The 25,228-nt window shown below is 45.2% G+C and overlaps 1 protein-coding gene across 1 annotated transcript in view; it reads left to right on the top strand.

Annotated features, from left to right (window-relative positions):
- The window catches only part of TSHZ1 (teashirt zinc finger homeobox 1), a 74,727-nt gene that overhangs the window by 22,662 nt on the left and 26,837 nt on the right, over positions 1–25,228 (top strand). The gene's annotated exons all lie outside the window — the stretch shown is intronic.

The raw sequence follows: 25,228 nt of genomic DNA, 5'->3' as shown, positions 1-25,228 counted from the left end.
ATATGACGTATTTATACACACACATTTCTATAAACTTAGTTCAAGGCTATCAGTAAGAATATATTTTTTTCTCTTCACATTTGCTGTTCATAAAACACTCGAGGGAGAAATTGTGATATTATGGTAGGTTTTTAGATGAGTTTTAGGTCTTGTGGTGGATGGCAGTACCTTTTCCTTTGTCTCCTCAGTAGACCCAGCACATGGAAAGATTTTTTCTATTGAGAAACTGCTTTTATTACTAGTGACAATATCGATAATTATTAGTCTCTTTCCCTTTTGAGTGAGGAAGGTATTAAGCCGCTGCACCCAGGTTTTCCAGTTGCCAAGAGCCGGTGGTCCACCCACCGCACCTGTGCTGGGAGTTGCTTCACACGCGTTATCCTGTGTGAGGTCCAATCCAGGCGCCTTCCTGAGCGCACATCAAGCTGCCTTAAATCCTCTGGGAACCAGAGATAAATATTGAAATAAACAAGAAATAAATATGGACCTGAAACCTACAATAGCCTTTTGCTGTCTTGACGTGCAGAGTTGGGTCACTGACTCTCATTATTACTTCTCGGGAACTTTCCGGGGTGACCCCAGCTTGTGCGTTGATGCCGTTGGGCAGAAAACACTGGGATGGCTTTAATCTCAATCCCCAACCTGACCATCCCTGAATCCTTAGGGGGGTCCTATCCTTTCCTTAAACGTTAGATTTCCCCACTGTGAATCGGGACTCTTCTAACTCACACTGATTCCCGCCTCACAGTTCATGGGCTCATTTCTCCAATTGTTCGTTCGTTGGTTTATTTTTCCAGTAAATACTTATTTTGAGCCCCTGCTGGTTTCCAGACAGAAAATAAGCAGGAATGTCCTTGAGCTAATGGATCTCACAGTAGAGTGAGAATATTTTGAAAACTAAAGTGGTTATCAATATTGACTTTACCTAAAATATTTTATTATGCATCCTGTGGATGTAAACATTTCATTGAGTGATGAAATAGATGTGATCAGGATTGAATATGGGAAACAAAAAATCCAGTTTCCAGTTTCTCTCACCTGTTCTTTTCCTCTGTGACTCCACGTAGTTCATCCATAATCTGCCTGTTGCCTTTGCCAGGGACAGCGGGGAGGCCACTCTGCTTCCTGCGGGGGTTCCTCTCACGTCACTTCCTGGGGGGAGGCCACTCTGCTTCCTGCGGGGGGTTCCTCTCACGTCACTTCCTGCGGGGAGGCCACTCTGCTTCCTGCGGGGGTTCCTCTCACGTCCCGAGTCCCTTCACACCAGCTCTTCCACCTTTAGTTGGAAGACTGCTCTCCCTGCAGCACTGCTGACTCTGGCCGTACTCTCTTCAGATCAGAGTCCTCTTTTTGGCCATTGCATCTACATCTGTGTCTCATAGAGAAATTCTGTGTGATACGTAGTGGGCATGTGCTAAGTGCTGTGAGCACTGCTCATCACCAGTGGCCCTGCTGGTCACACCCAGTGGCCCTGCTGGTCATCACCCGGTGGCCCTACTGATGTTCTGAGGGTGTTGGTGTGTCTCAGTCCCTCCCCATGTGACAGGTGTGTCACACATTCTTCCCTGTGGCCTCCCCTGGAATCATTAAGGTAGGTGTCAGGGTATTTGCAGACCCAGTTCTAGAAAATTCCCATCTCTTTAAAACTGCTCTGCAGCTGTGTCTTCCTGTGCCTCTTACTGGGGACGGGATGCAGCTGGACCAGAGGTAGAAAGCCTGCTGCCAAATTGCATTTCTTTTTCTTTTCTTTTTTTTTAAACTTTTTATTTTATGTTGGAGTCGAGTTGATTAACAATGTTGTGTTAGTTTCAGGTGTGCAGCAAAGTGATTCAGTTATACATGTATCTATTCTTTTTAAAATTCTTTTCCCATTTAGGTCGTTACGTAATCGCATTTCCTTCATGACAGTATCTCCAAAGTTGCATTTGCACCTGGGGGCATTAGATTATAAAACACATGTTTAAGGGACAAATTCAGTTATTTGGTTATAAAATATTGTGTGGCGTTCTTCTCAGTGCACCTTTGCAAATGCCAACATCTAATAATAATAATAGCAATGATAGTAGTGGACATTTTCTCTAAAATTTAAGCTCCATGGGGATAGGGGTTTGTCTGTTTTGTTCATTGCTGTCCACGTGGTGTCTGGAACGGTGCCTGGGAAATAGTAGGTGCTCAATAAATATTTGTAGCATGACCGTATTCCTGCACACTGCCCTCGCATCACGTAATTTAATTTTTATAGCGATCCTACTCTTATCTCCATTGTATAGAGTGAGGCTTACCGAAGTTGGGGTCATGTAGATTGTCTTGAGGTCATTGAGAATAAGATACGTAAGGTCACACAGATCAAGCCCAGAAGGTTTGATTCCTTGACCTCTGAAACCACCCATATGTTGTTCATGTTTTAATTTTTGTCACACAGCTCCCTGGAATCTGTCTCGGAATGTTGGGGTGTGGGGTAGAACTCTGCAGGCAGCTTCGGGCTGAAGCCTGGCTAGTCCCTGGCCCTTCTGCCCACCTGCTGCAGCTAGCGCCTTGGATTCTTCAAGTACAAACCAAAGGAGCTGGACCAGAGGATTCCTGAGCTCTGTTCTCTTTTGAAAGTTGCGTGTCAGAGTGGTTCCTGCGCCATGGTTGTGAATCATGCTCCACGTGTGAGATGAGAACAAATATCTTACCCCTCACCTGCATATACGTATACGAATATGTGTGTACATACGTGTACGCATGCGCACACACCAACACACACACACACACACACTCACACACACACACACACACTATTTTGTTTGTTTCTGTTTCTGTTTCTCCAGTGGCAGCAACATGACTTTGAAGGAGAGCATGGATGTTCTCTAACACATCAAGCTCAAAGGTTAGGGATGTTTAGAAATAGCCCTCATTTCTAAATAACTCATCCTATGTCTCACATATTAATTTATCTGAAGGCTTCTTGAAAGGCTTATACTTTGTTTTTAACTTTTTTGAGCTACCCGCTGGTGAGTTCTTCCGTGCAGTCTTGTGTGTGAGGTGCAGGCAGACATCTGCAGTCAGGACATGGCGAGTGCAGACGTGGTCCATGTACTGAAGCATTGATGGACGGGTTTGCTGGACGTTGTCTAACTACCGTGTACGACTCTTCACACCGTGAAACTCCATTGGCCAAGTGTGGACGTCGAGTAGGCAGCTCCTGGGGCTGCCTGTGCGGGGTACGCTGGGAGCTCTAAGATTACTGAGAATCGGCAAACTGGGACATTAAGTCACAGTGTTCCAGGAAAAAACGTGATTTGTTTTCTGTACAGGGGAAGCATGTTCTTGGAGTGAGACCAACTGAATCGTGCTCATCTGAGGCGGGAGTCTGGCCTCAGAGCCTCAGTAGAGCTCGGGGAGCGGCCCTCAGGCTTAAACACTGGAGATGGAGACCCAAGGGATAGTCTGTGAATTTCACGGTGTCCGGTGCAGGCGCAGGAGCCAGGTTTGCGGGGGGAGCTTCTTTAAGAAAATAAGTGCAAAATGGTGAATAAAATGTTAGGTATGAGGGTGACGATTTATTTAGTACGAGAAAGGAAATCACAGCAAACCACAAATCTTAAAAAGCTGAAAAACATGACAAAATCCAGAAAAATAACATATAATTAATGAGTTGCCTGAGGCATCTGGTTTTCTACGTGGTGTAGCTGCATGAAAAGATGGTCCAGCCACCCGTCTGGTGCCGGTAAGGGGAGGTGGTCTTTTATCTCGGATGGTTGGGGTCCATCAGACATGTGACATCACACACAGCTCAACCACCGTTAACCTATCCAGATGAGACCACGATGGCCATAGTGGGAGGTGTGCCGTGGAGGGGGCTGGGCTGGGAGGAGACAGCTGCCCTCCCAGCCCCAGTGGAAGTGTGGTGCTCTGCGCATCTCAGGTGGCCCCGTGGACACAGAGATCCCAGGGCTGTAGAAAGGGCCGGTGCAAGGCGGGGCCCCGAAGCTTCATTGGCGTCGTGGCACACCCCCTGTTCAGATCCTCGTCTGGTAGGATAATGGTCTTAATTAGATGAATAGTTGATATTTTGGTGCTAATGTTTTATTTTGTATTTTGATTAAAATTTCAAGGGCACCTTGAAGCTAAGCTCCCTTCGAACCCCTAAAAGACACGTTTTTTGGCATTTCCCCTCCCCCATCACTCAGAAGTATGGTCATGTGATGATTTCCTTATGGAAGAACAGGGCCACCTTGACCGTGTGCTGATTATGCAAATTATTATGTCATTTAATTTTTATAAAATTATGAATTCATTATAAAAAATAATAGACTTATAAAACGAAGTTTTGATACAAAATTTAAACGGCTGAATTAAATTTTCATTGTAAATGGTTATTAAAAAAATTCTCACTCTCTTGAACATACGTTTTTGAATGAGATTCAAGTGTCAATTCCTTTTTTTATTTTTTTAATTAATTAATTAATTAATTAATTTTTTTTTGGTCAATTCCTTTTTTTGTTGAATGGATTTTAAGGGTCTTGTTCCTTGTATGGGATTTACACACTTACGTTCGAAGCCTGAGGAAAATGCTCCGTGAACATCGGGGAGAAAGCTCAGGACTGTTGCCCCTGGTTTGAGAAGCCCTGTGTTTGTTGACAGTCCTGAGCCTTTGGCAGGGTGTGGTTGTTTGTTTCTCTGCTTTTCTTTGTTATGTGTTACGAGTAGGAGAAAATTTGGACCAAAGTGCTTGATGTCCCTCCCTGAGCCCGTTGGAAGAGTTTATCCTTCCAAGATAAATTATGAACTTTCGACCCTGGGAAATAGAAATATCCTTGCAGAGTTTAACATTGACAAAAGTAAACTGCAGCTTTACCAAGCAAATCGAAACGCGTGTTCTGCCACCCTAAATATGGAATTTTTTCAAAGACTGTCCATCTTCTCCTTTCCTCTCTTGTACTTGGTTTTCGTTGCATCCTTCCTTGAAAGTGATGGTTCGGCAAATTTCAAGGACAATGAATTGGCTTTTAAAGAGAGAAAGACATTGCCACTTCTTTTTTTTTTGGCCAAGTTTGGAATTTTTATGAGATATTTAGATGTGGGTGAAATTTAATGTGCTACAGGTTTCCTAAGAAACTTCATGGTTTACAAATGGTTAGGGTCCCGTGAATATCCAAAGGGTGGGTCGCTGAGCATCTTTCCGCCTTCTGTCTCAATCCTGGAAGAGCCACCCTCTCGCAGGTACTGCGTGGGCTCTGTGCCGGCCCCTGTGCTCCGTGCTTTCTCTCCCCTGAGCACGCTCTTTTTTTCCACCTACCCCTGGCCCGAAGCACCACAGATTCCTCTTTGATTTGGAGGGTCCCGCCTCCCCTGGTGGAAGCCTCCCGTGGGCTCACCTGGAGCTCTACCTGGTCGCACACAGCGTCCTCTCTGGATATAGGCTTGTAGCGTTGTGTGCTGATGCTCCCCCTTCTCCCCTGCCCTAAGTCAGCTCGACAAGAGGATCCCATCCGCAATTTTGTAGCCATCCCAAAACACAGACCTACTCGCTTTTGATCTTCGGAGTCACTCAGTAATTGTTAACATCCAGTCAGACCTGCTCTTTAGATGAATGCATTCAGCACAGCAGCTCACGTGCTGGGTGTTTTCCGGGTTTAAGTGTGTGACGCCTGCTTCCACAGCTGCACCTGTCAGAAAGGACGTGCCCCCGCTGGGGTGGCTTCTCTTGCTGGCTGGTCTGATGACAGTCTTCCCCCCTCAGCAATCAACAGAGACTGTCTCTGATGTGGGGAACACAGTAGCGGACACATCCCATTCCGCAGGGAGATGGGTCACCTCTCCAGGACACACCTTCGTGTCCTGTGGCATTTGAATTTGTGGGTTCCAGGTTCTGGGGCGGGGGGGTGGTCTGCTGCTGACTCCTGTGCCACTTCTGTCCTGCCTCTGTCCCCATCTGTCCCTTTTAGAAGCTCTAGCTCTGTCATAAGATTGCAGGTCAGGATTTGCTGACCCAGGCTGGCTCTCGTGCCCCAGCTGGGTGGCACTTACTTCACTGAAGGGGGCAGGGGTGGTAGGTCTACGCTGACAGCCCCCTTCCGCCCGAGTCAGGAGTCAGAGGTGTGTGCTTGCAGGTGGGACACTGCACCTGGATGGTGGGGACCAGACTGTCTGCTCCATTTTGCTTGTAATTCTCTGACCTAACGTCTTTGTCTTCTTCCTTATTCAGTGAAGCTCGTAACAAACAGGTAAAAATTAAAACCAGAGCGAAGTTACTACTTAAACAAACCAGTAGTTAAAACGATAGAAATTTATTCTCTCATAGTTCTGGAGGCTGGGAGTCAGAAATCAAGGCACTGGCTGGGCCATGCTTCCCCTGAAGGCTCTCAGGAAGAATCCTTTCTCGTCTCTCCCAGCTTCCCATGGCTCCTAGCAGACCTCAGCGTCCCTTGGCTTGTGGCTGCCTCCCTGCAATCTCTGCCCTGTCGTCACATGGCCTCCTCTTCCCTGTGTGTCTGTGTGTTCTTTCCTCTTGTTATAAGGTCCACCAATCATGGGATTTAGGACCCATCCTAATCTATTTTTTTTTTTTTTTTTGCGGCACGCGGGCCTCTCACTGTTGTGGCCTCTCCCGTTGCGGAGCACAGGCTCCGGACGCGCAGGCTCAACGTCCATGGCTCACGGGCCCAGCCGCTCCACGGCATGTGGGATCTTCCCGGACCGGGACACGAACCCGCGTCCCCTGCATCGGCAGGCGGACTCCCAACCACTGCGCCACCAGGGAAGCCCCCCATCCTAATCTTTATGACCTTATCTCAGCGTAACTAATTACATCTGCCAAGACCCTGTTTCAAAATAACATCGCTTTGTGAGGTTCTGGGAAGACGTGGATTTTGGGGGACCTAGTCAGCCCACTGTAGATACCAAAGGAGAAACTTATATGTCTTATCATCGGGCAACAGCTTTTAACTGCAGATGAAAGTAGAGAAGTCGCGTGTGTGCTCAGGATGACTTGTAAATATCCGATATTGATAACCAATAGCGATGGCTGCTCATAACCGACTAACAGAAACGTCTACTCGGCGTTTTGAACATGGCTGTTGCCAACCCCAAAGTGACAGGAAGGAACCACCGACCCTCACGGGGACTTTTGTATCAACAGGTGACTCCTGATGTGCTGTGAGGAGTCTGCAACTCTACCCAGTGGGATGGTGACAAAAAGGAAGGGCCTCCAGAGGGCTCATCCCCAAGAAACTCGCAGTACTGTGATTGGGTGAAACCTCATGAAACACACTGAGTCGGTCAGTAGGTAGCATCAGTCGCCTTGAGTTCGTTGCCGAGGCATTTGCAGGACGCGCCCCACCGCGCTCCTCACTTGGGGTTATGGCGCGGAAGCTGCTGTCTGCTACCCTGTCGGGGGCGTCTGCGACCTTGTCCCGGGGAAGGGCCCGCACCTGCAGGACAGACGCTCATGGAGTGAGGGCTGCTTGATGTGGTGAAGGAGGTGTGGGCATCTCCGGGGAGCACAGCGACGCGAGATGGAAACGCCGGTGAGCCCTCACTGCTGCCCGGACCCATGGCCTCCGACGGGCTTCTCAGTGGCTCCCGCTTATTCTGGGGCACATCTGTCCCTCGTGTCGGTGGTCCCGTCCCTTGTCCTTCCTGGCCGTGTCTCCCTCCCGCCACGAGGGGCCTCGCCAGCAAGTTTGTGTCACTCCCCCTGCACGTCTGGCCCGGAGTTGCACACCAGGGACAACAGGGGTAGGGCTGCCATCCAGCCCCTCAGGAGGGCAGGCCTGGGAGGACTGGAAGAGGGAGGGGCGGGGAACGCAGACAGGAGGGGGGCTGGGCTGGCTGGGCCCCTGTCCTTGGGGGTTCCGAGGGCAGATGGGTTAAAGAGCCAGTCAGGGACGACTCAGAGCCAGTCAGGGACGACTCAGGCCTTGGGACGACTCATAACCGCCAGGCCTGGTTTACTCTTCTGGGGCTTTTCGTCGCCTCTGGACGAGGCGTTCATCGCGCACAAGTGATGTAGCCCGGTTACTTCCAGCCCATTCTTCTGACAACCACTCTGGAGGTCCCACCGTGTCCAAGAAACCCTTTGAGGAACGTGACGTTAGCAGGCTGGACCTCACCCCGCGAGCTCGCAGGTTGAGTTGGGGAGATGAGGCTGCACGTCCGTCTCTTAATAACATGGGAAGTGATACAGGTTACAGGGGACTTTCACACAGCTTGTTAGCGGGAGTCCAAACCAAAAGGGATGCCTCTTGTCTGGGCGGGTTGGGGGATGCTCGGGGGGCTTTGTGGAGCAGGCAGCTTGTAGGTCATTTGAAGGGTGAGTAAAATGTGCATTTGTCCTTGTAAGTGGCAGTTGGAAGGGAGTCCTCTCCCTGCCACGTCCCAGCGGCCTTTAGCAGAATCAGTAGGAATGGCTGAGGAATCTTCGGGTTTAGGAGAATGACAGACAGGCACCGTACAGTTTCATCTGTAACATAAATGTTGTGACTGGCAACTCGCAATTAGCTTGAGAGTCCAGAAAGCTTTTTTAAAATGTATTTTATAAGTACACAGTTCGCCTTTGAGTTTAACTTGTATAGTTTTGCCTTTTCTCGAAATTGTTAACAGGGTCTTGGTGCCGGCCTTCAGCTGTAACACACCATGTGCATTCCGGAAGTAGCAGGGCTTATGGAAGAAGTGGGGCTGGGGTGAGATCACGGGAAACCCATACAGCTTGGTAACCACCGTCTCCGCCAAATCAAAACCAAAAATGACGGGCTTCCCTGGTGGCGCAGTGGTTAAGAATCCGCCTGCCAATGCAGGGGACACGGGTTCAAGCCCTGGTCCGGGAAGATCCCACATGCTGCGGAGCAACTAAGCCCATGCACCACAACTACTGAGCCTGCGCTCTAGAGCCCATGAGCCACAACTACTGAAGCCCGTGCGCCTAGAGCCTGTGCTCCGCAACAAGAGAGGCCACCGCAATGAGAAGCCCGCGCACGGCAACGAAGACCCAACGCAGCCAAACATAAATTAATTAATTAAAACAAAAACAGAACCAAAAAAGACAAGTTCCTGATAAATAAGGAAATATTCTAGCAAGTGTGGGCTCTACATTAGGAAAAGGGTGACGGAAGCTTGTCAGACTGTGTGTGTCAGGTCAGGAAGGAGGGGAACTGACGGCAGGGAGTGGCATGGCCCTGGGCTCTGCCCCCCGCGCCCTTGGGGGGTGAACTTTGCCGTCTGGGGCACAGCATCCACAGGGATATCCACGCCGGCCTGGCCTGTCTCCTCTGTTGACTGGGGGATGAGCTGAGCGCTGCCCGAGTCCCAGCAGGCAGACTGGAAGCCAGTTCTCCGGCACGGCGTGGGCTGTGGGTCAGAACACGGCACTCAGGCCTCTCTTCCTGGAGATTTTGCTTTGCCCGTCTCGGGCCTGTTTCAGTCCTGCCTTTTGCCTGGTGGAGAATGTTTTCGGGTGTTCCGGGCTCTGATGGCCTCAGTGTTCGCTTCAGCCCTGTGTTCCTGTGAGTCTGCCTTTTACAGCTTGGAGACAGCAGGTGAGAGTTACAAAATAAGGTCTTCGTTTAGTAAGAGTTGGTTTAGGTAGCTGAAAAAAAGCAAAGAATATTTGACCTAATTCTTTTCCAAGATTTATAATCCATCCCTAAATATGTGAAAGTGCCTCTCTCTCTCTCTCACCTCTGTCTCTGTCTCTCTTTGGTTCCATCCCCCGTGTGTGTGTGTGTGTGTGTGTGTGTGTGTGTGTGTGTGTGTGTCTGTCTGTCTGTCTGTCTGTCTGTGTCTGTTAGCACTATAGGAGAGAACTCTTTTAAAAGCTAATGAAGGAGTTTCAGTGGAACCCTATTAGATTTTCCTTCCATTAAATGCCTGCTACAGACTTTTAATGGATGTTTTAACTAGGCATTGTTAGCAAAAGGACTACTGCGCAAATTAAAACCAGGCCTACGATCGGTGAAGAGAAAGTGGATTTACTTTTCGCCTTTAGGTAAAAAGAGAATAGTAGGGAGGTGGTGAATTCCACACTGGTATTTTTAGAAGTTGGACTCAAGAACATAGCTGGCGCTACCTAAAGCTATGGAAACAAACAGGAAAGCATGCTGTACGGGTGTCTCTCTTTTTTAAAAAAAGTGAAGACATTTACAGAAACCCCTGGATTTTCAGGGGTATGTCAATGTTCATTTTAAACTATTTTACTGATATTTAAAATGCCTTCTTAACTCTTTTATGATACTGCATCGTGCTTTCCATTTAAAAATGTATGACACTCTGCTAAAAAGAAAAGATCAGGACTTGTAGAGGCTGTTGCTGTGGACCTCAGCCGTTTCCTTATGATATAACCATAAGAATACGGAGTTTCTAAAGCTGCCTTTTTGATTTCTCAGTTTCTTCTGACTTATTTTATTTCAAGGAGTTGCCCCCTTTGGCCCTATACTATTTGTTTACTGAAACTAGAGAATTTGTGTTTCAAGTCTGGGAAATTCTTGTCTTATCAGGGCTTGTACCAGAGATGCGAGCGTACAGTTCCCTGAGAGGGGGAGCCTCTTGCTTAGAAAGGGACTTTCAGGCAGTGTCTGTCGCAAATTATTCATCGTCATGGCATGTAGCAAATGATATCAAGTTGTCTCACACTGCCCATCGTGTGGACATAACAGAAGAGAGGTGGTGTTTTCTTATACTGAGCGCCCTGATTATTCTGTGAGTTAAATCTCGGCCAGTCCTTGACCCTGACTTGTACTGACACAGCTCCCTGAAACAGATTTGGTGTCCTCAGAGGCCCCCTCCTCGCCACCGCAAACATGTGCTCACACCCCTTTGCATATCCACCCCCCCGCCCCCCAGCTACTGAAGCATCCTTGCCTTATAGGTCTGTATTCCACCAAGATGGGTGTTTCTGATTTTGCGTTTCTTAAACCAGACGTTTTGAAGGGAAAGTCCAACACAGAGTATCTGTTAGTTGGGCATTTCCTACTGAAGCCTGGATCTCTGGGAGGAAATCGGCTGAGATGGGTGCGCTCTGCAGGGCACTGCACAGCCTGCGAGAGTGTAACTGCTGTGTGTGTCCCACGGCAAAGGAAGGAAAAGAGGTGCTGTGCCCTTCAAGGGGGGCCCTCCTCCCTCAGGAAAGGGCAGGTGACGTTGGCAGCTCCAGATCTCTGTTCAGCCCCTGATGGGGTATCATAGGTTCCTCTAGTCTTCACACATAGACCTGGCTGGGTGAGAGAGAGAGAGAGAGAGAGAGAGAGAGAGAGGAAGCGTGTGAGCCCTACATCAGGTCCATTAGAGGCCATCCAAATGCAGAGCTCCCATCACTGGATTGCCTGCGAGCTCAGAGCACACAGTTGGTGATACTGAAATCTCTGATAGGAGATTTAATTTTATGAGCTGTATTATCCAAGAATACTAAGCCATTTAGAGTATGCCCGAATCGTGGGGTTTAGGAGAGGCGATGGCTTTGGTTCTCTCTGTGTGGGGAAAAAAAAAATAAAGAGTCATAGCCTTTTTTTTTTTTTTCTTTTAAGCACAAAGCTAGTTTAATTGAAAAATAATTTGATCTGCTGCTGCTTCAGAAGAGGGGCTCGAGCTGTGGCAGATTTGCTCTCTTTTCACCCAAACTCAAGAATTTAATGCTAGCAGGTGAAGTTCTGACGGCTGCTATCAAGTACACAGAGACAATAACGGTCTGAAAAGCGGAATTTTGTCAATATTTTTTGCTGTGGGCCAGAGAACATTCACAGTAATGGAGTCCCGAGCCCTGCTTGAAGGTGTTGGAGTGAGGGGCCCAGTATTCCTGGTTGTGTGTTCCTGGTTGGAGCCTGCAGTATTTTGGTGGTATAGATGGCCTTTTCATAATCTTTCTACTCTAGCAAATGGAGGTACCAGATACAATTGTGTTGAGGAAGAGCATTTGGTGGACATTTCTACCCAGGGTCGGTGCCCTGGCAGAACGTGCCCAAGCTCATAGCTTCTTTTTAAATAGCTACACCAGCCCACCATCTACTACTCTCCGCTTTTGCCAAATGCCAGTGTTTTCTGACAGATAAAACACCTTGGTGCAGGTGCCAGGAACCCGCCACACGGTGCACGTTACCTGAGCCCAGAGCCTCGGAGTCACGTCTGCCCCAACTTTGGGGGCAGTGCAGCCTGTCGCTGGCCTCTCCTTCCAGGAGGCCCCCCGGGCCTTCCCTTCGAGCCAGCGAAGTGGCTGTGCCCTTGGTTTAAAAGCTGCCATTTCACCACACTTTTGTAGAAAGTTGGTTAAATAGCAGATTGTACAACCCACAAAATCGAATGGCCTTTATGACTTAAAACAGATGTTAGATTCAGTTGCGGAATTGCCCCACCCCTAGCGTTATCTTACTTTGAAAAGAATTATCCCCTGAAATTTCATTTTGGAAAACATCTTTTCCCCTCACTCTGTTTGTGAGAACGGGCGCCTGCCTTTTTAAGGCTTTTGCAGTAAAAAGCACTTTTCTGAGATAGAGGTGCCGCATTTTGGTCACTTTACTGGTATTCTCTGTATTTAGCATAACTGGAGAAACAGAAGGGTAGCCGCACACAACAGAGAGCAGTGAAACACAGCTCTGCCCGTCTTTCGAAGTGTAAAAATTATCATCAGTGGCTTTTTCATTAAATGTACTTGTTGCTGTGCTCATTTGAAATGTTTAGATATCACTGTTTCCTTACTTCCTGTTCATTTTAACGGAAAAGGGTAATAACTACAGATTTTATTTATTCAGAGCCATAGTGCAGGCAAAGTGAAAGTAAATCCTTGTTTCCCGATTGCATTTAAAAACCAGAAGAACAAAACACTGTTTTCTAAAATATAAAGATAAGGGCAGTAGGCAAATATATTTTTTTTTGGAGGAAATTTGGAATAATAGAAACCATCTAGAACATTTGTGAGGATGTATAAGAAAAATATGTTACAAAAATTTTTCTAATACTGAAAAATTTGCATCCCCTGGACAGGCACGATCTTCGTCATGCTTGCAGGCAGTGTCAGCAGTGTAGCTCGTCAGAATATCAGCGGCCTCAATAATTGCATTCTAGTTCAAGTGTAAAATTCTTACTAGGGTCCAACTTAATAATTCTGCTGGCTTTTAATGAACGCTTTTTTTTCTGCAGAAATACACGATGAAGTTGCATGTGGAATGTAATAGAAGTGTATTCATCCCTAGGTTAGTGTACAAAGTAGTAGATTCGAGCCCACTTATCTCTTTTATGCTCACCTATAAAATATGTGTGTATTTCAGGCATTAATTTGGGATTATTTCGATACTCCCTTATCATCGTATGTCATCCAGGGGGTTATTTATTACCATGAGATAGATGAATGATGCCCTCAGCAAAGTGGAAACTGAAAATATAAACATAGGTTTGTCAATACAGTTGACAGTTAATTGGCCCGTGTTGATGGGGGCTTTGAAGTAAAAGAAAATAGAAACAATAAATTCTAAAAAAATACTTTTTTCTCATTTGGAATCCACTTTGTACATATTCTATAGGAAGCTAATGTTGCAATTAAATATGACATAGGTATATACATATATATTTCCTTGCCTAATTATATTTTCCTGTAAGTAATACGATCATACGCTTGTCTAGTGTGTGTCCAGCTTTGCAAAGTGTGATCATTTAGCTTCGTCCTAGAGGTTCTGCATTCCTTGCTGTGTTATGTGTGACCAAGCCGAGAATGTCTTTGCACGTCGTTCAGAAATAGGAGCAGAAACCAGGATTCAGAAATCCGGTGTAAGAAGCAGGGAGTCATAAACCAGGGTCTTGGGGACAAACCTTTTTTCTTGTGGAGAGTGTGTCCCTGCTTCCCAACGGGGAGGGGACCGGCCCCGTGCCCGCAGCTTCTTGAACGAGCGGGAGAGGAAGGTCTGGTGTGAAGGCCAGTGGCTGTCATCTGCTTGTAGGCAGTGCGCCCAGCCGTGGGGACAGACAGGGCCGCTGAGCAGGGAGCCCCCGCGGCCTCCACTGGCTCTTCTGCCTGCCCTGTTTCTCCTCTCGTGGCCTCTTTAAGGGCGAAAGCTCAGGGCTTTTTGGCGCCTGCCTTCCGGGTCTCCTGGGTCTCCCGGTCCTGGTTGTACCATCTTTGCAGTGTCTCTGCAGGGACCCCCGTTTTCTTGGTCACCAGCACTTAATGCTAGGCAAGCCATTCAGCTGTCCCTCCCCCAGCACCGTCCCAGGGTGGCCCTGGGAACACACAGTCCTAGCAAAGGTTAAGGGCCCCAGGGTCCTTCCACATCCCTGTGGGGGGCGGTCCTTGGGACATGACTGTGTCCTGCCCAGGCCCCTCTCTGCGGGGCAGGGGCGGGGTGAGCAGCAGATTCTGTTCTGTGCTGGGCTCTGCCTTGCACTCCACCCGTCAGCAGTGAGCTCCAGACCTGGTTTCTGCAGCCCCATTCCCGAGGGCCGCACGCCAGCCACGCCTGGAAGAACTTCTCAGCACTGAGTTCCTGCCCCTCGAGGGGTCTTTCCTTCCAACGCGGTGGCCAGTGTCCACTCTGCTTCCGAGCTCTGCCGTGTTCACTGTGTCCATGTAAGTTGCCAGGCTGACGGCTGCCTTGCCTCTGCCCTCCACGGCCCTGGGTGGTGCCCGACACAAGCTGGACCCCGCTTGGCCAGTGGATAAGTGGGCAGGCAAACCAGCCAGCCCTTCACTCCTACCAACCCTTCTGCCAAGATTCCCTCCTTCCTGGAGGAACGTTGCCACTGGGAAGGGCCCACAGAGCACTTGTGTCTCCTTAGAAGCCTTTGTCACCTGAGGGGTCCAGGCTTAGCTCATGGCTAGGGAGTATGTTCCTAAGAGGGCTTAACATCCTTATATCAGAGATGCTTTCTGAACAAATCACTGAACAGGTAACTCAGCATTATCAGTGATGCTGGGATCATGGCATTTAGGGATGGGAGGGAAGTGGGGAGTCCTCAGTGGGGCTCCTTCAGGGCATTGAGAGAGGCCTGACCCCAGACAGGTCCTGCAGCTGATGGGACAGGTGTCGGACTTCCCAACCGTCTATCTCTTGAAGGTGCCCCAGTCCTGGCACGTTTGCAGGTGGAGCACTTCTGCAATGAGGGCGTGACAGTTAATCTAGCTGCTGCAAGTTCTTTGGACCAGACTCTGGCATTGCTGTGGTCTTTATATTACCTTGCTTTTACCATCGGTCTGTGTTTTCTTCTGTTTACTGGTAAAGTCCATTGGTGAAGAAGCCATATTTTTATGTTTTTAGTTTGAGGGAAAATTATGGGGAAGTAACTCCCACATTACCACATAGTTCTTCCTCTTTGTGGAAGTGTTCATGTTATATGGGTAATTTGGAAAATATAGGTAAGCAGACAAACCCAAAAGCATCCTTCGTGACTACCCTACCCAGTTGTGGCTACTATGAACATTCTTATCTGAGTGCCTCCAGGATATTTTTTTGCTTCCACATATATTTTTTAAACAAAAATGGGGTGACGGTAGTATTTATCAGTTTACTTTTTCACTCATTAATGGTAAATAGCTTTTTACATGTTATTCTATACATTTTCATGATGATTTCTTTACGTAATTTTTTTTTTTTTTGACTTGGCCTTGCTTAGTGAACCATTGGTACCTATTGCAAAGCTCTCCTCAAAATGACTCAGTGGATCTTCCTTTCCATTTAGAGTGCATGGGAATATTCATACCCTGAGCCATTGTCAATGCGGGTATTTTTAATTCTGTAATCTTTGACAATTTAGTAGCTGTAAAGTAGTATCTAGTATCACTTTGTCCTAGTTTGCATTTCTTGTGTTCCAGGTGAGGGTGAATATTCTTCCATGTTAAATGTCTCTCTTCCTTTTTGAATTATTTTGCCCATGTTGTTTGCTCATTCTTCTTTTGCTTTGTGCGTGTATTTTCTTACTAATATGGAAAAGCTCTAACGAGGATGTTAACTCATCTTTCTAGTATTTCTGTAGTAGCAGATGATTTCCTTTGGTTTGATGTTAAAAAAATAGTTTATGATGTTTTTGCCCTCTTCTGTTACCTTTTAAGACTCTGCCGGTGATGCATATTTATTTTAGAAAAACTCGAACATAGAAAAAGAAATTTAAAAATAAATGAAGCTTATTTGCAATCTTATCATATAGAAATACCCAAAGTTGATATCTTTTCTGGATCTTTTCCTCTGCAAATATATACATATTATACATGTATTTTTTCCAGGGTGGTTTCTTCCTACATATTTTCTTCTATCGCTTGTTTTTTTGCACATGGCATTTCCCTTGTCAATATAGACCTGCTTTGTCATCTTAAGTACCTGCATTGTATCCCATTTTGTTGATCTGCACAGTTTATTTGAGAAATCAACCATTGTTGGAAATTCAGTACTTTCTCAGTTCCACAGTTATAAACAACTGTGTCATTAATTATTTTGTATGTATATCTTTGCCATAGCCTCATCAGTTCCTTGATAAATTCCTGGAAGTCGAATTACCAGGTCAAGGGTTTGGCTGTTTTGAATTATTTGGGCACATATACTGCCAACTGGCCTTCTGGAAAGGTTGTACTCATTCCCAGTACCCCTCAGCAGGGTATATTTCTCTGGGTTATGGCATTTTTTGATGTACTGGGTTGTTTTTGTATAGTTTAACTGGCCCTTTCCTGCATAGTTTTTGGCTTTGAAGTAATGTTTAAGAGGCGCCTTCCAACCCTCAAGATTACGTAAATATTGTTTTATTTTCTTCTCGTATTTTTATGGGTTCATTTAAAAATTTTTGAATATTTGGTATATCTGAAATTAATTTTGGCGTACGGTGTAAGGTGGGCATCTAAGTTTATTTTTTTTCCAAATAGCCATTTTCCCAGCTCCATCTGTTGGCAAATCTGTCCTTTCTACATCGTGTTCTAAATGTTCCTTCATCGTACACTCACTTCTTATACCTATTTGGGACTGACTCTCAACTACCTCTTTAATTTCCATGCGAAATCTGTCTATTCCTTACCTATAGTCCCCATTTTAATTACTGTGGCTATATAATACATTTAAAAATAATCTATCCATAGCTCTCTATCCATCTCCATTATTACTCTTCTTTTTTCCAAGAGTATTTTTTCTATTCTTCTGTGTTAGATGAACTTTAGAGCCATTTTCATGGGCTTAAAAAATATTACTTCAGGTTGTTTGACTGGAATGATATTAAAATAATAAATTAATTCAAGAATTCTCAGCTTCTTTTTAACAGTAAAATTCTCCCATTCTAAAAATAAGAATGGTATGGTTCAAATTTATTCAAGTCTCATTTGCTTCTATAAAGTTTTGTGATTTTTTTTCACATAGGTCCTTCACATTGTTTATGTATGTTATCTCTTAGGTTATTCATTTACTTATTGGTTATTGCTGTTATGAATGGAGTTACTTTTCTATTATGTTTTAACTGGTTACTATTGGTGTATCGAAATGCTGTTGACTTTTGATATCTTTCTAATGAGTTTTTATATTAGCAGATGCTATTGTTGACCTTTACATATAGTAGTTACAACCTAGCTTTGAGTACTTTTTTATTACTACCTTCTCATGTGGCTTTTTTTGTTTTGAAAAAAACACTGTAGCTCTTCAACATGGGTGAATCAATGGTGAATTTTTTTGATTTAAAAAAAAATCAAATATCAGCCGAGAATGATGCTTAAAGCATCTTCGGCAAAAATCATTGAGGATTAAGAACAACCGGCACAGGGGCAGCACAGGAAGAGTGCTGGTCGTGGAGGTGGGGAGCAGAGATTTCCCAGGGCCGGTGGAGAGTCAGCAAATTACAGGGAGCAGAGGAAACCATCCTCCAGTCTGTGCAGGCTGGCGGTTTCAAGAGTGAAGTTTTTCCAGAGTGAATTGACAGGAAAAGGGGCGTAGGCATGGTGAAACAGTGAGAAAGGCTATATTTGAATACAAAGCCCACCCACTAGGTAGGGAGTTTAGGAAGTGAGGGAGAGGATCTGATTTTTTTTAAGTGTGTTAATAGTGAAATCTTCTTAATTTACCCACAGTCTTCAGTTTCAGGGATGGCCTTTGGCAGTTACTGTGCAAATGTGCCACTTTATAATAGACTTACCAGTTTTTTCTGTGTTATTTGGTGACAGTGAATAAATCTTTAAAAACTTATAAAACCACATGGGTTTGTATTTGTGTGTGTTTTATGGGTTTGTATCTGCCGTGTCTGTTTTTCGTTGCCCATTCCTAAGTCCTGTTGACTAATCTAGATAGCCTTTAGCCTCTGGGCCTGGGTCTGGGGTAACATCTGTTGTAGTATTTACCTCTTTGGGGTAATTTCTCATGGTCATCTTTAACCTGATGTAAAATAATTTTCCTTTTTTCATTCTATTTGGTTTTAAAGGTGAAAATTAAATCTTACTGTGTTATATGGATACAGTGTAATTTGCAATTGACATTCTTGTGTTTGCTTTTATAATATGTTTTGGGTCCCTTCCCACCACCCTGTCTCACCTCCACCTGTGAAAAGGGAATGCTTACTGCTTTATAAGGGACTCAAGGAGAATTTAATTCGATCACATGTACATAAATAAAGCTTTGAGACATTCCTTAAAATGTGTATATCTTTTTTGAAACACAGTAAAGCCTCACCTATCTGGAAACCAATTAATTACCATCTTTATTTTTCTGGAACAGAGCTAAGAATAAGCAAGGATAGAAGGATATTGGGCCTCAAAAGTCCCTGCACCGAATCACATATTTATTCATAGACTATATCTTCAGGTCCTCACTCACTGTTTACATTTTATTTTTCTGTTACACGTAGCTGTGATATTCATGAATATCTGTTCTAGGGTACTGCAAATTAAAAGTAGCAAATTGGAAGTAGGGAAAGGGCACCTTAGATCGCAGTGAGAAGTGATAGCAAAGACCTAATGGTCAGGGAGCATAAAGGAGAAAAGCTAGTAAAAGAGTAAAAAACATGAAAACACAGCATGGTAGGCCATTGATTAGAAATGGAATATAGTGCTGTACCCCTTTGTGGTTGTTACTGATGGTTTGCAGTTTTCATTTCTAGTTGCCAGGAAAATTTTAATTGTGTACCATATGCTTTAAATAATGCAAAAGTATGTATATTTGACACAGATTTTCCAGTGTCTAAGCATTTCTATAAAATTCTGTTTAAACGGGTAAAGCTTCAACTATCCAGAAAACAGCCTCTCCAAATGACTCTCCCCTTGGGTTCTAAAGAGTTGTAGTTTTATTCACCATTGTCCTTTAAATCGTTGAGAGTGTAAATTCTTCATGTATTTTGGGGAAACATTTTTACGTATAATTTCCCAATAGTTAAGCCTACTTTCTGCATCTGTTGTAATGCGTGTGTATGTGTGTGTGTGTGTGTGTGTGTGCGTGTGTGTATATATATATATATATATATTTTTTTAAAGTCGAATTGGCTGGGAACTGTTTGGTTGTGTTCTTCTGATATGTATGTTTTCTTTCTTCCTCCTCTTGCATCTGAGATGCTTTCTCTGATGCTGTGTTTGGAGAGGATAACGCCACTGTTTTGTTTCAACATATGTAGGTCTGGTTGCACTCACGTCTGCCTGTTCAACCCCCGTCCCCGCCCCGTTTTTCATTTTCACACTCGGTGGAGGTGGGGTGCTGCTTGTACTGCCTGCTGGGACTGTGGGAGATGTGGCTTAATGTGCGAACTTGACCACAGTGTACATTTAGCTCAACAGGAGACAAATATGCTAAATGCAGGTAACTTGCTCTTTACACGTACACATAACTTTTAGATTTTAACCGATCTTTTATTTTTTTTTCCTGCCATAGCTAGGGATACAATATAAGCCAATTGTTACTTCTTAGAATGTAACCATTTTTGATTTGATGTATGATAGCAGTATCTAAAAATAATATTAGGAAAACGCTACTCGTATTTTTTTGAACCTGTGTAAAATCCAGTTTATAATATTTCAAAGAAATTACTTTTCATTAGGAATAGCCACGTGAATTGTCTGATTTCTACTAAACACAATGGAATTAGTGCAGTGATGCTGCAGTTACAAAAACAGGAGACCACAAGTAGACCACCTTTTTGGGTGAGTGTTCTACTTCTTGTGCCAGGGAGGAGAATGAACAGAGAAGAAAAATAACGTGTACTTATGTCCTGGAAAAATGTCATAATAACTGTTTATTGTTCACTAAAGAAGTTAAGTTACTTAATAAAGGTGAATTATTAACTTAATTTGTTAGGAATTTAATTTGGAAGCTGTTTTCATAGGGATATTGGCCAAGGCATGAACAATAACACTTCAGTGCATAAGGATGCTCAAATAGCTTTAAATAGGCAACTAAGTGTATTTCAATGGAAACTGTTATCTCTAAGTTTAAATAAAAACAATTCTTCAAAAATGACCTGTTATCACTATAACTATGCAATCATTAAGGAAGTATGATTTCTTTAAGAGGAATTCATTTTCCGAAGTAGTCTTTCTTATCATCGATAGCCATTGTATCATTACTTTATCGATTAAGTTCTGTTTTTTAATATAAATTTATTTATTTATTTACTTTTGGGTGTGTTGGGTCTTCATTTCTGTGTGAGGGCTTTCACTAGTTGCAGCGAGCGGGGGCCACTCTTCATCGCGGTGCGCGGGCCTCTCACTGTCGCAGCCTCTCTTGTTGCGGAGCACAGGCTCCAGACGCGCAGGCTCAGTAGTTGTGGCTCACGGGCCTAGTTGCTCCGCGGCATGTGGGATCTTCCCAAACCAGGGCTCAAACCCGTGTCCCCTGCATTGGCAGGCAGATTCTCAACCACTGCGCCACCAGGGAAGCCCTTAAGTTCTGTTTTTAACATAAATGCAAAACAAAGTTGCTTCTGGTCGCAGGGTGGCTGTTTATAGTTCACGCTGAGTCTTTAGAGACCAGAACTCAGACTGATCACAGTGTTGCAGGTCTAGTCACAGCAGACGAGGTGGGTCACAGAAGTGTCTAAACCACGTGACCTATGGTAGGTCATGTGTGCGTTGGTGATTGGAGATCCCTCGTTGAGTCAACTTTCCCTGGTGTTAAAGTAAGCTATAATATTATCATTGCCTTTACGGGATAGTTTCTACTTTCTCCTTTTTAAAAATACCACAAGATGGGGAGGGGAGAGATTTCTTGATATCTATGTGTGAATTAGTGACTAGGATGAAAGTCAGAACTGACAACTGGAGGACAGTTCACTGGAATCTTCTAGAAACGTCACCATGTAATCATGTTTTAGTGATTTATGAATTAGGTGGGAGAATTGTGAGAAAAATTTCATTTCTTCTCTAAATGTTATTGTTTGAAATTTTTAGCGTTTTTAGTAATTTCCATGATTATATGCAATATGGGACGACCTTTGGATAATTTCTAAAGCAACACATGTAATGTAGGTACAGAAATACAGAAATATTGTGCATTTTGCCCACCCTTGCCTACATAGAAACACAGCTAGTGAGGTCAGTGGAGGCTTTTTTAATGCTTGCAACTAAGACTTCTATCTTTAAGCGGTGGCATTTCAGATGAAGTAATTTACTTATGACAGACTTATGGGGAAATGCTCTTCTTTTAAAATATCTAGATAACTTGATTTTATTGCCTGTTTATCAGAAAATAATGGTGATGTATATTTACTGCCTCAGAGATGTATATGTAACACCCTGTTCTATCTGCATTGCTGATGGGAGAATCCAAGCCACTGAGAGTTGCCGACTTAAGACAGTTAAAGAGCTTGATGAAATTGATCTTCAGTTGAGAGATCATTAATGAACTAACCTCCTGCCTTGAAGGATCACTCAAGACCCCAAAGAGCTTGTGATTTCTTCTGTTTTGCAGTGATTCATTTGAACCATTTACCAAAACCCTTAACGTAAACAGAGGCTGCCCCACTATTTTTAAGTGATGGGTCCTTTATATTGCTGTTCTAAACCACGCTTCTTCTCATCATGTGCCCAAAAGAGACACAGTTCAGTCGACGTTCCAGAATCTTGACTAGGACAGAGCCCAGGAGGGGAGAGCTTAACATATTCCTAAGAGCAAGTGTTTTCTAGGAAAAAAATGTCTTTAAGGGTTATTGATTGAGGATATTTAGTGAGTTACTAATCTAGGAAATTGTTCATTTTTTAAGAACTTGCTCTCAAGTTGCTTCAGAAGCTTTGTGTTAGCGGGAGCAAAAGGCTGACATCTGGAGATAAAGTGGTGAAAGCCTTTGCTTTTGAGTCCGGGCGGTTTCTGTCTGATTTGGGGTCCCTGTGGAGGCGTAATATCCGAGCACCTCCAGCCGGTCGTCAGATCTTTGTATTTTCTTTGTCTCTGCAAATCATGTGTGGTTGTGAGGACTCGTTGGCTGAAGCCAGACGATGTGCTTAGCACTGGGTCTGGCTCACAGGGCCGGGGAAAGGCCAGCTGCTGTCGTCGGGAACGGGGACACCTGGAGAGGCCAGTGCACGCCGGCATGGGTTGCGCAGGGAGAGAGGAATTCGCTGGGCACGTGCAGCAGCACCTTCTCCTGGGGCCTGTCTGCTCTTGAACTTGAGGGCAGCGCAAGGCGTCTGCCACTTTATGGTGCGGTGGGGAGGCTGGCATGGGGCCTTCCTCTGTGTTCCCCACGAGCACCACCCAGGTTTTGCTGGCATGAGTGGATGGACACACGAGGGTGCGCACTGCCATGGCGCTCTCTGCAGACCCCCCTCCCCCAGTGACGTGTGCTGTGTACTGAAATAGCATCTCCCGTGTGTTCTCGCTTCTGTCTGCCACCCATGGGCACTTGTTTCAGACTTAAAATCCCAAATGTAACATAAGAACTGTAGCTTTCAGTAAGCGTGCATGTGAATTACTTGCTGTAACGATTAGATAAATTTTATGTAAAATTATATATTTTTATAAATATTCTCTACAGATATAAGGGATTTACCTTTACCATTCTCATTAGGAAAGCTAAAGCCCTCTTTCTTTGGGAAAAGGAAGATATTTTTTTTCTCCTAGGACTGTGACTTTCACCTGATATATGTATTTTCCGTGGTGATATATAAATATGTGTTGGTATATTACAAACATACATACTTTTACCACAGGTGATGATACCTCAAGTTTTCTACTACATTCTAGTCCATTATAGAAATGCTACTAGATTGATATCATGACCCACTAATGAGTTATAGCTCTCAGTTTGAAAAACATTGTCTTGAAGGATCAGCTGGGATTTCTCTCCTCACCTGGGCTCACAGTCAAAATCAGGAAGGAGAACTGTGCTAGCCACTCACAGATGATGGTGATGGAGATGATGATGGGGGTGGTAGTGGTGACGGGGAAGATCGTGATGGTGATGGTGATGGTGGTAGTGATGGTGATGGTGGTAGTGATGGTGACGGTGATGGTGATGGTGGTCCTGATGGTGATGATGATGGTGGTGGTGATGATAGTGGTGATGATGGTGAAGATCATGATGGTGGTCCTGATGATGATGACAATGACAGTGGTGATGATGGTGAAAATCGTGATGGTGACAAGGTGATGATGACGATGCTGACAGTGACAGTGGTGATGCTGATGATGTTAGTCAGCTACTGTTTATTCACATGTTCTTAACTTATTATTAAAAAAAATTAAAAGCAGTACACGCTTATTTTAAGTAATAAAAGTGTACGAAGAAAGAACTAACATTCATAATAAAAATGGTTAAAGAAAGTCATGATTCTTACCTCCACAGTAACCAACGAGAACAGCCTGGCTCCATCTTCCTCATCTTTCTCTCGTTCGTATGTGTGTGTGGAAACACTGTACACGGGGTTTTCCTTTTCTAAGAGATGGAATCCATTACCGTGCGCTTGATGTCTCACTTGGAAACCATCATGATCATTGCTCCAGAGAAACATCTTAGTCTCCCCTTAGCCTTTCAAGGTGTGGCTGCCCACGTTGGGTCAGCTCTGACCTGCTGGTGGATGTTCAGGGCACGGCTGGTTTGGGGACACCCCGGACAATGCTGCTGGATATAAATATGTAAACATACGCACGCTTTCACTTCAGAGGATATGTTCCGCTGTCAGGTATTGAGGGGGTCAAAGAATTTGTGTAGTTTTAGTTGCCAAGTCGCCTTCCAGAAAGGTGTCCCCGTGCCCACTTACTGAGCACGGAAGATGTCCCTGAGCTCGGCCTGACTTCGGGCCTCACGCCCGCTTTGTGCGTTGTGGACAGTGACCAGCCTGTCCATTCAGGCAGTCCTGTGTGCAGAGGGGTGGAGGCCCAGATGAGGGCGGGAGGGCCTCAGAGGCTCTTCCTGGGTCCCAGCCCGGCTCTCAGCCTGCTGCTTCTCGTGTTCCCTGGGCCTTCGCTCATTAGGGCGTGAATTCACTTTACCAACAAACATTTGTTTATATCTTCTTAGACGAGGTAAGGAGTTCACTTGGTTTTGCATTTTCCTGGCCTGCACCTCTAGCAGAGTGCTTACAGCATTTTGTCCTGTACTCAGAGGAGTTAAGGGTGTCCTTTTCACATCCGACCCTCGAGTTCCGAGAAGACAAAGACCGCCTGTCATCTTGTGTTCCTGCAGTGAGTCACCTGATACCAAGTTGCTGAAGCCCAGTCAGTGGCTTTGGAAAGTGCAGCGTCGCCAGAATCTTTGTCGGCGTTTGTGGACGGGGTCCTCTTTTTCCCTCTGTTTCCTCAGACCTCACTGTTCTGCATAACATTCAGACTGTCTGTCCTGAGCTGGAGAGACGCAGGCCAGCTGTTGAGCCCCGTTTATGAGGGTTTGCAGAGGCAGCAGCGGGTAGGGATTGACACCACCCTGGCCTTTTCAGGGGCTTCCGTGGGTGCTGATGGGCTTTGCCTCTGTGGCTCCGTCATTGGACATTGACCTGAAATAATCCCGGTTCATCAAAGGCGCAGGCGTCAGACACCGACATACAGCTATCATGTGTGCATGTGCCCAGGGAAGCCCCAGGTTTAAAGGGACCCACAGCAGACTGATTACAGGGGATCTCTTTGTTTTACACTGTACTCACTGTCTCTACATCACCTCTGATGTCAGAGGAAAATGGATTGAAATCTTTCAGTCGATCGAAAGTGTGGTCCTTTCTCTCGGCTGCCAATCTCCAATCTCCGTCTGGGTCTGATGTTACCCCCCCCCGCCACCCTACTTCACATGACTTCAGTCCTCAGCCAGCCTCGGAAGGGAGACTCCTTCCTGGGCATCCTGAGCCTGCTGAGTTGCTGAGGTTAGGTGACGGATGCTACAACCCCCCTCGATCATC

Source organism: Lagenorhynchus albirostris, chromosome 14, assembly GCF_949774975.1.
Source record: "Lagenorhynchus albirostris chromosome 14, mLagAlb1.1, whole genome shotgun sequence".
Taxonomy (NCBI): Eukaryota; Metazoa; Chordata; class Mammalia; order Artiodactyla; family Delphinidae; genus Lagenorhynchus; species Lagenorhynchus albirostris.
Note: the sequence above shows the minus strand (reverse complement) of the source record. Positions and strands in the feature narration are given on the sequence as shown.